Source organism: Bubalus kerabau, chromosome 13, assembly GCF_029407905.1.
Source record: "Bubalus kerabau isolate K-KA32 ecotype Philippines breed swamp buffalo chromosome 13, PCC_UOA_SB_1v2, whole genome shotgun sequence".
NCBI lineage: Eukaryota > Metazoa > Chordata > Mammalia > Artiodactyla > Bovidae > Bubalus > Bubalus kerabau.
The window spans coordinates 14,434,368-14,447,298 of record NC_073636.1 but is presented as its reverse complement, the minus strand read 5'-3'; the positions used below and the strand labels follow the sequence as shown (position 1 = coordinate 14,447,298).

At 33.8% G+C, this 12,931-nt stretch overlaps 1 pseudogene; it reads left to right on the top strand.

Annotated features, from left to right (window-relative positions):
- Nucleotides 1-10,768: 10,768 nt before the first annotated feature.
- On the top strand, nucleotides 10,769-10,868 carry LOC129626332 (uncharacterized; annotated as a pseudogene).
- Nucleotides 10,869-12,931: the final 2,063 nt, after the last annotated feature.

The following is a 12,931-nucleotide window of genomic DNA, read 5'->3' as shown; positions in this document are numbered from 1 at the left end:
ATTGCTGGAAAATTATTTAAAATATTAATAAAAAATCAACTACAGATTTGAAGAAATGAGTGGATTTTTCCTATTTGACAGCTTATCAGTAAGTTGTCGTTTAAAATGTTTTCTACCCTGGGAGTGTACCTCAGTGATGATAGCCATGTATAATTCATAAAGGAAAATAGATTTAAATAAGCCTGCTCAGTAGTTCAGGGTGTGAAAATTCAACAAGCTAGTTTCTTTTCACTGTGCCTGCAGTCACTTTTCCTCCTTCAAGCTCCCACATTCTGCATTGTATTTACTTTTTTGTATTTCGGATCATAATATAATTTGTTTCCAAATGTACATTTAAAGAAGGCAACTTTGAGTGACATAAGAACAGCACAGTAAATGAAAAGTAGGATGGTATTTTCATGTAAATCACATTTTATAAATATTTAAATTACTTTCTTTTGCAGAATAAAAGTGTATGAATACACTTTACATTTAAGCTACAAATTATGCTGAAGGAGTTTTACCTTGTAGAGTTATTGTTCACAACAATGTATATTAAATTTTTTCTGTTCTTACATAATTCTTCAAGACTTTTTACTGGCTGAGGTCATGAGAAGGCCAGAGATAATCCATCTGAACTTGACCATCTGAACTAAGTGTCATAAAACTCGACAACAACAAAAAATTTTTATGCATCCTCAAAATGTTAAAATTTGAGACAGTGAATATCAAAGTCACATTTTATTTGGAAGAGTGGTAACTGTAAAATACATGACTTACAAAAATACAATCTAATCACACTAATTCCTATCCTGCTAATTTGGATTTTGCAATAATTCAAAGATGATGTATATACATTAGGAAAAAAATGGTTTTGATTCAAAAGGAAGGACACCAAGGCATCAAATCTGAGCGTTTTGAATCCAAGGTTAATGAAATGGTGGTGAAATAAAATTCATTTGTTTGTGTGCTTATTGCATCAGGAATTGTGATCTGGTTAGGATGTTATTTCCACCAATGTTCAAATGTTTATGAAGTATATAATAGTATTCAAATTTTTCATAAAGAAAACTAGAGAGGTTGACTGATTTATCAAAGGTCAATTGACTAAAAGAGTCAATTAATCCAAACCCAGTCTGTCTGAATAGAAAATAAAAGCTTTGAATTAAAATTATTTTAATATGCTTTCAATGTATGTTTTGAAATCCTAAGTCTCCTGTGGAAAAAGACTTTTGTGTAGGTAACATATTATTAATTGGTGTAGGTTTATTCTGAATTATCATTTTCCATTACCTAAATTTACATTGATATTTTAGTTGGAAATGTGGATGTATTACTTAAAAGTAAAAAAGTAAAAAATATGTAATCATTCTAATTTTTTTTCTCCCTCTGCACTGTTTAATTAGTAAGTTCTTACTGTATTAAAGGTGTATCTCTAAAAATAATTTAAGATGCAGAATGCTTGCTAAATAGCTTTCATGATCTATCATACTAAATATATCATGCACCGATTATCTAAAACCAGGTAATGCCACATCAAATTTGGGAAAATAAACAGAAAAAGATTATTTTGTGTTAATATGTATAATTATCATTTTCCTTATCTCTGAGGCCCAGTTGATAATTTACATTTAATAAGAAAATAAATGTCTTTTAAGCTGATTGATCATTACACAATAGAACATATAACACAACCTCAGACATTGTTGGTTTTCAGTGACTTCTTTAAAAAAACCAAAAACAAAAACAAATAATTCATCCTCTCCTATCTATCCTCAAAGATTGTTTGCTGATTAAGACACTGAAGTTTAGACAGAAGTATCCGATGCATAACAAAAGCCAAAATTTTCCATGTTTCTTTTCTAAAAACAGACATTGGAATCAATGAGGCAGTATTCAAAAATAACAATATAGTAAAATAGACTTTGATAAAATATGACTATTGTTACTAGATTTCAAATATTAAGAAAATAATGTTTCAGAAAATAAATAAATGATGAATATAGCACATCCCAAAATACCAAGGGAACTGTTGTTTTTCACTTTTGTTTGTATATCTTTCTGGTTCTTGAGTTTTACATGGTAGTTATCTAGGTGAAAGGTTTTTTATGAATAGATCTGTGTTGCTTTATACTCAATACATTTGCTTTCTAGTCAACAATGATATGGTGATGAGACAGGAGAAAACAATATTATGGCAAAGACCCAAAATGATAGCAGCTTAAATAAAATAGAGGTTTTTTTCTTTTTCTCTCACATAGAAGTTGAGCTGACGTGGCAACTCTGCTCTGTAAAAGTCCTTATGTGCCCAAGTTCTTTTCTCTTGTTGTTCCACCTTTTTTAGGGAATTACCTTCGCTTGCGTGGTCCATGATGGTTCATTACCAGGTGTACCTTCTAACTATGAAGGAGGATGGCTTCGACCTTGAGCAGCTCTGGACAGAAATCCACTGGAATCTTCTCTCCACTTCTATCTCTTTACCCAGCATCTTCTCCCCACCTTTCCTTCCCCTGAAGCCACGGATCTCATTCCTCTTCATCTGCTGAGTCCACTGGAACCTGGGGTCTCAGATACACACCTGCACTTCTGCTGGGGCACCTGTAAGGGACCCCAACCTGACAGGGCTGAAAGCTGGCAGTGCAGTAGGCTGTGCTGGGGTGTGAGGTGAGAATGGCGCCCCCTAGCTCTAGGTGGAGTCTTCCACATCGTGTCTGCAGGAATTTTTGTATTTACTGGAGAGAGCAAAGATATATCTTTCAGGAAAAGAACTGAGACAGATTTTTTTCCCCATCATCCTCACCTTTCTCTCCTCAGACTGCTAGGGAACCAAGTAGAGATTGTGTGTGCTTCGTCCCTCAGTTATGTCCGACTCTGCAACCCCATGGTCTGTAGCCCACCAGGCTCCTCTGTCCATGGGGGTTCGCCAGGCAAGAATACTGGAGTGGGTTGCCATGCCCTCTTCCAGGGGACCTTTCCAACCCAGGGATCAAACCTATGTCTTTTGCATCTCCTGCATTGGCAGGTGGGTTCTTTACCACTAGTGCCATCTTGGAAGCCCAAACCTGTAGCATGTACAATATTAAAAGTGAATTCTTGTGAACTTTGGGTGATAGCAAGACATCAGTTGCAACAAATGTAGTCCTCTGGTGTAGGATGTTGATAATGATGACATTTTCTATATAATTTACCAATCTGTTGCCTTGCAACTCGAATTAAACACTTCATTGCTCAGCATGTGATTTCTAATCATTTTCTCCCTGCCATCTGGCTTCATGTAAAGCTTTCTCAGCGGGGACACTGGAGGGAACCTGGAGGCAGAAGGACTCTTCATCCTGATTCTGGTGTGTGTTTTTTCTCAGCAGGTTCCTATGGTGTGTGGCATTCACCACTGCATGGCATCCCTTGTGGGCAGTCTCCCCTGACACCCAGAGGGAGGTTTCCCAGCGTACCTTCCCCACCAACAGATTCCAATGAGCTTCATGTGGCCAGCTTTCCGTGGATAGCTTCCCCCTGGCACCCTAGAGGGCAGATTCCCAGTGATTCTGGGTGCCATGGAACCACAGCTGACTTCTCTTCCATGCACTGGGCCATAGCCATGCCCTCACAAATGAGGTCTGGATCTCAGTCCTGGAGACAGGGTCCTACTGCAAATTTGTTCCTGCCTTGAGTGCTGTATTTCAGCCTTAGGGGTAGAATCTTCTATTCCTATATTCTTTCAAGTTAACTCTACTTCTTAATACCCAAGCCTCAGGTACTCTGATGATTCTCTGTTACAGTTAATAAATTTGTATTTTTCATATTCCCTGTTGAATTTGAATAGATTCTGCTTCCTGATTGGATCTTGTTTAATATAAATGAGGAAAGTCAGTCATATCAAGACAACCAACGAGTTTCCCCATTTTCTTTGTGGAATGTAAGAGGCTACAGAAAGAAATGGGAAAACTTGTGACATCCCCCTGTGTCATTTTGAAGTCCACGATAAATGTGAATACTCAGATATCCTGAGAATATCGTGGAAGTAAATATACAAATCAAACCTGACAGCAACAAATTGTTTATGAATTAAAACTTTGTGTGTCCGAAAGCAGTGAGCATTCATGGGAACAGAATCAATGTGGGTGTTTTAAAAAATGCAGTAGTTAAGCTGTGATATTTTTCATTCTTTATCAACATCAGATAAAAAAAGCCCAAGCCTTTAGAGTGTCCTCCAAAAGTTGTGTTCCTTCTCCTACACTATTCTCTTTGCACTTCTAGGGAAGAATATTCACATTAAGTACAGGAAAATGTTTCATTTTGATAGTAAATTATGCTGCTTTCTGCATGACTTCATAGTGACATATTTGTTTTAGACAGGATTATTAGCTGCCCTGCATCCCTAGCCTAGAAGGAGTCTTTCAAAGCTGTATCTCTGGAAATTAAGTTGGATACAAGATGGAATTTTGCTAACAGTTTCAGTTGGGATGTAATACCAAGAAATGTTAAGGTGTTAATTTCTTTTTCTAAACCAGCGCTGGGCATAAGAGAATGAGGACAAATACGCACAGTTCAGTTCTAAAGGCGGGGTGTACTTTAGGAGTAGCAATTTCTTTCATTTAGTTACCATCATTCTCCCACGTTATGAGTATATATTCAATACAAGTTTAAAAAATTACTGTTTATAGATTTAAATGATTATTTTATAATTATCTCATATATTTATTTTATTTAGAAATATATGTTGGTTTTATCAGCAATTTTTGCTTTGCATGTTTTTGTTAACATTTTTACTTCAATTTTATATATTTCTTTAAAAAAAGTAAGAGTGAAAGTGCTGGTCGTTCAGTCGTGTCCAACTCTTTGCCATCCCGTGGTCTGTAGCCTGCCAAGCTCCTTTGTCCTTGGAATTCTCCAGGCAAAAATACTGGAGCGGGTTGCCATTTGCTTCCCAGGGCAATCTTTCCAACCCAGGGATCAATTCTGGTCTCATGCATTGCAGGCAAATGCTTTACCAACTTAGCCACCAGTCAAGCCCCAAAACTATCATCTAATGCCACTTTAGAGATCGCATGAAGTTTGCTATAGTAGCTCCTAAGAAGGAGAGAATGATAAGATGTTGTATTTTCCTTGAGTCCCATTTTCATAGGTGTCTTTGCATAATGAAGCATATGTATTTAGAGTCTTGTGTTTCTGTATTTTCGATCAAGTTTCTTGAAGTTCTTAAAGGTTTTCTTTAGTGGTTTTTGTTTAAACCTAGTTTTCTCTTACAGAAAGCTATGTAAATTTGGGTAAATCTTCATTAACTCTAATCAGAACTGTATATAGGTGACAGATGTTTAAATGTAATGATCTCTGGCAGTGGGTTGTTGTATATGGAGTCAATAGGTGCATATTTAAAACATTTTTTTCAGCATGAAATGTTTATTTTTATGTTTTCAAGCATCATATATACATTTTTCTTCAGTATTAATTATTTTTACATGCAGCCTGTTTTCTTTGGAATTTGTTTTTCTTCTGTAGCAGAAACTCAACTACCTTTTCAAGTTATTTCTGTTGTCTTTATTTTACTTTAGTCATTGCATTCAGTAAGAAACGTAGACATGTTGAAGGATGAGATCCGGGCGTGGAATTTTAGGAAGCTCCTTCAAGTGAAAACAAAAAGTGAATATCGTGAATTAGAAATCCAAGTATCTTTGGAGTACTGTTGTTGAAATAACCTATTTGTGTACGTCACTCTGCATTATCTCTCCGTTGTTAACTTTTTAATATGTATTTGTGGAACAAATTAAAATAATCCAGATGAAAGTGTATATATATATGTTTTTTAAATAGGAGTACTAGATTCTCTCTTAAATTCAGACTTTCAAGGTACCAAACCTTAAGATAGTTTTCAACTGGGAAAGTATGCAAGTGCCTCATGTCAACATCAAAATTTAAATCAACTGCAAAATTCCCACTAAAATTTAGCCCTGAACACATGAAAATAATTCATGGCAGTGAAGCAGTTTAGATCCACTGCCTGTTCTCTGTCCTAACAACTTGATCTATTCTTCCTTACTTCCTACTGTCACGGTGTCTTGCAATCGCCAATGACAAAGCCATCACAAACTCCTAACCTGTTTCTTTGACACTGGGTCTGGAATAGTAATACCAATGTTCTAGTTCATAAACTCAAACAGCCCCTAAACAGCACCTGAGATCTACACAGAAATAGGAATGGTATACATATATTTTTAATGTGATAAGTAATAAGATGATGAATCAGTTAAACTGACTATATAAATTGTCACACAAATACAGCTCAGAATGCAGGCAGAAAGCCTAAGGTGCAGGAGATTAACATTCTAGTTCAAATAAGAAAAAAGTGCATTGTCTGGAGCTTCCAAGAATATGTAATTGTGTGCAGGTTTTTTTGTTGTAATTTGGATGGATTCCAACTTTTCCAGAAGAAAGCCTTTGCTTACATATTAGGCAAATATATAACAGAAAAACAAAGAGGTAATAGATACAAACATTTTTTCTTTTTAAAGAAAAATGTTCAAATTGTTTTAACTAATTAATATACATTAAGATGTTCTATTTGGTTATATGTTTGATTCTGCCTTATAAAAGTTCTTTTAAAATAAGAGAACCATTGTTAGTCAAGGTGTTAATAGATATGTACTATATATATATATGTATATATATATATATAAAGTTTTGAAGCTTGCTGGCAGATCCTGGTTTGTTGAAATGGCCAACACCATTTAATCCAAAGTAAATGCAAAGTTACTTATATGCCAGGGGACCTCCACAGCTTGATTAGCAAGAACACCAAGGAAACAAATCTCAGATTGTCAATTTTTGCTTTAGCTTTGTGGATTACCCTTAATGCATTGTAAATATGTATTCACATAGAATAATATAAATACATGTCCCATGCAATGAAGACATTCTTTCTCTTAGGTAAAATGATTCCACTATAGGAAAAAATGCAGAACACAACCTTTCATGGAAGATCTCATTTCTCTAAGACCTGCTGGAAGCAAATAGCAATGCAATATTGAAAATCAACCTCTACAAAATGTCTAGAGTGTGTAACACAAAAATGTAGGATTTAATTATATACAACAGGTAGATAAAAGAGGAGGGAGTAAAAAAAATTGAACTGATACCATTTTTTTGGCTGCCATTTTCTTCTCCAGGGGATTTTCCTGATCCAGGAACCAAACCTGGGTCTCCTACGTTGCAGGCAGATTCTTTACCATCTGCTACCAGGAAAGCCCCTTTTTTAGGGTAATCCTATGTAAATCTATTAGAAACATAGATTAATGTGAAGCTCTTTGAAAGCTTTGAAAGATATGAGCTTTTAAGGGAAAATAACATTCTATTATATAAAATAAATTATTGCATATATATATATAAATTATTGAAAGGTAAGGCAATTTAAGTTGTTAAAAAATTCAAAGCCAAAGAACCTTAGTAGGACTTTACCAGAAGATGGAAAAAGTGTCTCTTATATGTATGGAATAAATATGGTCAGCAAAGTAATAGAAAAATAAAGAGGGTGCTATGCTAGAGTGAACTGAAAAGTTCTCTGCCCTCTCTAATTCTTCTTTATCAGTTCATATGTTTATTAAACACACATATGTCAATTGTACCGTCCACATTAATTGCATATTTCATCTGTGTGCTATGACCTCGTTGTAAATATCAGTAGATCTTTGTATTAATAACACTATAGAAAAAAAACTACGCCAAACCATTGAATTTTTGCATCAGTGTCAATCCCCTGATATTATGGAGATGTATTCACATGGAGTTTATATTAAGTAATTTAAATATCAATCCAGAAATACTAGCAAACTCTGACTTGCCTAAAAATCTATTCATTTTATATACCCTCTCTCAAACCTAGGGAAGAAATCATAAAACTCAAACTTAGCATGAAAGATGATTTAAAAAATATTTTTGTTTACCCATCGTGTATCTTGCATACGGTAGACTTGTCGTGTTTTATTTTCTATGTAAGAGATGGGACAGGCTGTCCATCTCCACTTCGTTACCAGGAAAAACAAATGGGGTTTGGCTGCACATGCAATAATTAATGCAGCCGCTAGGTGGCAGTGGCAGCTTTTTGTCGCCAGAATGCTCGTGTCTCATGATAGTGACACAACCCTTGGCCTTGAGTCTCAGGACATCAAAGTGTGAAAACTCACTGACTCTCCTTTCTGACAGTTCACATTGCTTTCAGATCTCTTGCCTCTGTCCTACCCCATCTTAAGGCGGCCAATATAACTTCCTTTCTTTCTACACTTTTTAGGAACTTGAGAGTGGTCAATAGAGGCCGAGTTTGCAAAGGCGAAATAGGAAAATAGAGAAGGAAGTGAGAAGGGAAATAAAAACAGCAGGTCAAATTCCCTTCTGCTACTGAATGATGCTCAGCTTGCAGAGGACCACAAATGTATATATTTATTATTTAATTGTTTTCTGCCACAGAGCAAAAAATATCCCTGACTTCTTTCAGCATTTTGTGGTAAAAAGTGTATCTTCAGTCATGACCTACACACATTCCAACATACATGCGTGTTTCAAATAATTGTTTATAGTTGGGACAATTAACTGATGACAGTCTAGTTTTACAGAGTGAATTGGTTTTTAATTGACAATGAGAAATATAATACTTTAAGAAGTTTCTTTAGATACAGTTAGACTGATAAAATCATTAGAAAAAAATTTGTAGCTTTAAAGTATGTAAATAACTGAATTTTTATCAATCAAATCAATCAAAGATTAATAATAATTATGAAGGTGTTAGATATTATCATAGCTTATAACAATGAAGTAATTTGTTTTTCAGGGAAGGAAGCCTTTAAATGTCTTCACCTGAGTAAAGGCTTGCAGGGCTACATGAAGGGAAGAGACCTCAGATTATTATTTTGATGAGTGGGCTAAGATGATAAAATAAAGAAGGTGAATTATTTATAAATATATATTAGTCAGTACAGATAAATTTAATTACCTATTTCAGAGAACATCCCCACTTATTCCTGTATATTCCTATTTTAAATTATAAAAACCTTGACCTATACCATACTATGCCTTTCTGGCTAATAAAGCTTAATAAGTATGCTATACAGTTAGTTGACATCTATGCAAAGTTATCATTTATACTAAAGAAACTTAATATGTGTTTTTATTTGTTTTTAAAAAACTATTTATCTTTTAATTGATATTGAAATAGTTTATAAAATATTAAAGAATAGAAACAACAACAAAAACAAAAAACACTAGAATGGGAATTCTGGGGCATTTTGTAGTGTGATTTTAAACTTTGCAAGCATCCGAAAAATAAGAATTTTTTCAATTCTCAAATTTCCAATAAGCTTTGTTTTAATTTTCTTAACACAGGAAACTTGGCTGAGTAATAAAATATCCAATGGTAGGCATAGGGATTTAAAAGAGATGTTAATCTCTATAAAAGTTGTTACCTCTAATTTTGCATGAATACATTTTGTTACTAAGTGAAAAGAGATAATTTATATATACAGTATAGGAATCTATTGTGGATCTGCAAAAAACAAAGATAAAGATTATTTATTTATATTTATCTTTTGTTTGTTTCCCACAAGCAACCCATATATATGGAGTAGATATAAATATATCTAATCCATAGATCTGAGACAGCTATATATATTCCATAGATAAGAGACAAATAAATCAATCAAGTACATTTGCAAAAAGAAATTCTAAAAATCCAGGAAAAGACAGGAATTTCTCTTTTCACAGTTCTGTTAACATTCTCATATAAAATTAGGGCAAAATTCAGTAGTATGTGAAAGTGGTATAGATCATTTATTTGGTGCTGTGTAAAATCCCTAGTTTTTCTTATTTCTTCTTCATGACATAGCCAGATAGAAATGGAGTTGAATTATTTGAAATGTGTTTTAATTTTCCATGTATTTTTAAAGTTGAAGTTTACTGGCTACTTTGTTGCATGAAGTAAAATATATTTGCAATATTGTAAATATATACATATTTTTCATGCATAAACAGATAATTCAAGAACTCAAGCTAAAATGATTTCTCTATGGAACCAGGACCCACTCTTATGACTGCATATATTATATTAATACACTGATCAAGAAGTTTGAATAATGTTCTAGTGTTCCAGTTTTTGTATTTTTTTATTCTGGAGTCTTAGGTTTCAACTTCAATTATTTAGGGAAAATCTAGTCAATGACTTTTATGTAAGAATTTTAAGGAATAAGAAATGGAAAGCGAAATCATGACAAATTATGTACTAATACCTATTTACCTTACATCTGAGAAGCAGCATTAAAATTTCTTAGATAAAAAGAATGTCTCCATGTGCTTATGGACACAAACATCTGTGTTGTAGAAGCAGTATAGGCAAACATTTCTTCCTAATTTTGGAGTACTTTGTAAGGCTTTAAAAGGCAAAGAGCATGAAGAGTTATTTGAATTTGTGTGTATATGAATGCATTCAGATGTACAAGAGGATGCAAGATGTCTGGGACAGTCTCACTACGTGGTTTTATAGCTTGCTGTTGGAGGCTGGGAGATGATGCTGTATGAAACATCTCTAAATTTTGCATAGGATGGCATTTTCCAGTGTCGTGAGTGTAAGCCAATTAATGAGCAATGATGAATGTTGGTTACATTTAATATGTCATCTAAGGAGTACAATATTAAACATTTAACAGCTAAAAGGAATGCTTCAGGCTTGTCCACACATGCCTCCAACTTCCCTCCAAAAGACAACACTACAGAAAGATCTCATCATGTCCTAAAGGCCTTAAAAATAAATGCAGTGCTTCAGGAGCACACATATTAAAACTGGAATGATCCAGAGAAGATGAACGCGGTCCCTGAGCAAGGATGGTGTGTATTAATACATCCTTCAAGTGTCTCATATGTCTAAACATGAGGCAGTTTTTTTAAAAGGCTTAATTCTGTCAATAGTCGACAAAAATTTTTAGGTAGGAAACAAGACATCTGCAAAGCCAGTCACATCTGTGAAAAAAACATTTTATTTTTTTTACCAAATCTGTATATTGTAAATATATGCACTTCAGTACAAAAGTAATCATGAGATTATTAACTTTAAATTATGACTCCCAGAAATAAATAATTAATAGACAGACAAATAATAGATTATCTCAGGAGTGACAGGGTGGCTAGAGGACAGTTTTTTTATTAAATGAAAGATGAACCAAAAACTTTTATTGGAAGTAAAATAAGATAGATTTTAGTCGTATAATAACATTCTTAGACTTCTGACTCTAAACTAGGCTTAAATTACTTGTCTTTGTTACAGGAACTTGATGAAGAGACCAAAGTCATTGTTTGCTTAAAGTTTTGTAGTTCTATGAAATAGCTCCAAACAACTAAACTTTAAATAACAAATATTTCATTTTTTTCTACTGTATGCTATGGAATAGAAAGAAACCTAATATTCATTGAAAGTTACCTAGCACCTAGTGTTCTATCCTTTACATGTATTATTTATTTGGTTTTAGAGACATTCCTAAGGTACTAAAATTAAAATTATGATCATTTTGCAATATTTCCAAGTCACTATTGAAAATATGGCAGACATTCAAATTAGAGATAGATTTTAGGGATTAAATATTTCATAAGGCAAAAATATATTTTGTTTACTGAAAAAAAGAAATTATGAATGCAGTTTGCATTTGACCAAGTCTCCTAATCCTGGGCTTGGTTTGTGTTGCAGTAGCAATGCTTGTCAGCAGAATAAGGTAATTGCTATAGATAATGTTTGAGAAAAACTTTTATTTTAACAACAGAAAATAGTAGCTACACATTCCAGAAAGCTATATTCTAAACTTTTATTTTGCAGAATGTTTATGTATTTTAATATTAAATACATAAAAGTAGGGGTTCAAATTCTGATGTAAGTGATAAAGTCAAGCAAACTCCATAAAGTATTTAATATTTGGAAAATCCTTTGAGGAATGGCTGTTCATATAAAGAACTGATGTTCTTAGTCCCTTTTCTACTTTCCCAGTCTTCATGGTTTCCTGGGCATTGCCAAACGGACATTTTCAATCCAATTAAACGCACAGATTCCAGAACTTGCCTCTGTTTTTACTTTCCCTTCTTAATACTTATTTCACTTGGGTCAATATTTGTTTTCGGCTTATTTCCTCATTCTCTGTGTTGAACCAGTTTTTCTAAAAGTCCACTTTTTCTGTGGACTTCCAAATGACAAAAATAAAATGTGTTTAACTAAGGTCAGGAAGAGGTTCACAGAAAGCCTGTCATGATTTTAGGAATAGTTAACAATTCAGACAGGAGCACCAATAAAAAGAGCTGCCAGTGGAGAGCCCAGGTTCCTGAGTCCATTTTCTTCTATCACATGTAAGTTAATACTCACTGATAAAACACTAAATGCCAGGAAGCACATGAAGCATCTGAGACAATGGAATGAGCTGCCAGAGACTGGCAGCAGAAGAGCAGTTGCAAATATGGGTGTTGTGTGACTAGGATAAAATATCACGATGTGTGCCTAATTTTTTTTTCCAATCTGATTCCTATGCGCAAGTCAGCTAAATGAGATGAAAACACCAAGAAAATCATAACAAAGACAGAAATGCCAGATACTTATTAACTTGTAGATGAACGTATAGACTCTAAGTAGAAATGACCCCATTCAATGACTTTTAGATGGACAATGTCAGATTCAATATTGTAAACATATTAACAAGATTTTTTTCGATAAAATAGGGATAAGTAATAGGAATAGAAAGCAAAAACAAAGAAGAGTTTATGGTGTATGAGGGATATCTGTTTTAATAAAAACCTGAGTGTATTAAAAGTTAAATCTGTTCTTTTTTGAATGGCATTTTCCTCTTATTATTTATTATTATTTACCTCGAGACATATTATTATTTACCTTAAGACATTTAAGCCTCTTATATGGTCACATCTTAAGTTTTTATCTGCAAGGATT